We start from the raw sequence: 1,926 nt of genomic DNA, 5'->3' as shown, positions 1-1,926 counted from the left end.
CCGGCGGGTGCGGGACGGGTGCCCACGGCGGGCAGGGGAGGATACTGCCGGGGCCACCCTTATCTCCCCGCGAGGCCAAGGCTGCGCCAGGAGACGGGGACGGCGTTCCCACGGGCTCGGCCCCGGCACCGTGTGCAGGGGGCACGAGGGAGACGGGGCTTGCGCAGGCGGCAGGCGAGGGCTGCTTGGGGCTGGAGAGCCTGGAAAAGCGACGAGAAGCTTCTTTACAGCCCGCAAAAGCAAGGAGGAGGGTGGCGAGGAGGGAGGGGTGCGCAGCAGACGGGTGTTTTCTGGTGGATGGGGGGGAAGGAAATATTTTGGAGGCAGGGGCTGTGGTCAGAAGAGTGCGGTGGGCACCCCGCTGGGGCCGGTGACAAGGTCAGGAGCAGGGTGCTGCTGGGACCAGCACAACCAGCCGCGATCCGAGGCCTCCCGCCGTGCTCCTTGCCACCACTGCCCTCCCGGCTGGTCTCATGGCCAGCAGCGGTGTCACCCCTCCCTGCGTGTAGTCCCTGGGCTGCCGCTCACTCGCCCCGGGCAAACTGGGGGAGGGGGATGACTACTGCCACCGCATTCCCCCAAACTGCCAGGGATGCAGGGCACGGCCACCGGCATCCGCTGCACGAGGGTCCTGCAGCACAGTGTGTCCCCAGCTGCCACCATCCGGGGGGACAAGGTCTGGGCAGAGCGACCTGGGTCTCATCCTTACCTGGGGCTCCCCCAACCCATGGCAGGGCAGCACCAGGACCCCACAGGATGATACCCCACAGTGCTGGGGATGCTGGGGACACTGGGGGGGGTCAGCAGACCCTGCAGAGTGGGGAGGCTCCAGCTGCATCCCAGCTCCATCCCACCTTCCCATGCGGGGGACCCGGGGCGATCCAGCCCTCCTCCCTCCCCCCTTGCACCCAGACCCCACGGCAAAAGGATAAAAGTTCACCGACAAGCCCAGGCAGGCGCAGCGCAGCGCAGTGCTCAGCCTCGCACAGGCAAAGCGCTGCCGCCCGCGCCGAGGCCACCATCACCCCCTCCCCAGCACTGTGACCGGGGAAAGGAGCCCCCATCCTCCCTGGTGCTGAGCATGCAGCCCCCCGCTGGGCCCAGTGGTGGGGTCCCCAGGGCCAGGTCTCCTGTGGGGACACCAAGAGGGGCTGCTCCGTCACGCAGCAGGCTCTGCAAGACCCCAAATGAGCAAACCCCAAAGCCAAGGCTCCCGGGCACCCCAACTCCTCCCCATCCCTCTCCCCCCCGGCACAGGAAGGTGGTTGGGGTCTGACAGCAGGCAGAGGCCTTCATTAACGTGCTCCTCGTTTTGGGCAGGAGTCATTATCACGCTCCTCGTTTTGGGCAGGGGAGGGCTGGCTGGGGGACGAGCTGTCCCTGCTGCTGCCTCTGCCCACCCCGTAACACGGCTGGAAACAGGGCTGGGAGAAACGCTGCCCGCACCCGTCGACATGGCCACCAGCTCCCCAGAGCCCTGCAAAGCAAACCCGAAAGCCATGGGGCTCCCAGGGGACCCCAGCAAGGCCACAACACCCCAGGGAAGGTGCTGCCCTGTCCGCCGCCAACCCCAGCACCACGCACAGAGCCCAGACGCTCTCGGCTCGGCTGAGCACGACCCTCCAGCACTTTTCTTGCCGTAGCCAAGTGCTTTTCGCAGTAACCCCGTATCCCTGGCAGCTCACCCCAGGACCCCTCAGGACCACCCTGCCCCAATCCTGCAAGGGACACTGTCCCGGTTGGCACGCAGCCGTCCCAGAGACAACCAGCGCCCGTCGAGGCGGGCGGCAGCAGCCGAGTGAGACCCGGCTGGGCAGGGAGGGCGGTGGAAGGAGGTTTGTTTACATCGTGCTCCTCTTCCAAACAGCTCTCGGGCTGCGGTGAGGGATTCCCCGGCTCGGGAAGGGCGGCCGCCCTGCTCCCTCC

Source organism: Egretta garzetta, unplaced genomic scaffold (assembly GCF_000687185.1).
Source record: "Egretta garzetta isolate BGI_Z169 unplaced genomic scaffold, ASM68718v1 scaffold105, whole genome shotgun sequence".
NCBI classification, from domain to species: domain Eukaryota; kingdom Metazoa; phylum Chordata; class Aves; order Pelecaniformes; family Ardeidae; genus Egretta; species Egretta garzetta.
This window is presented reverse-complemented; position numbering follows the sequence as displayed.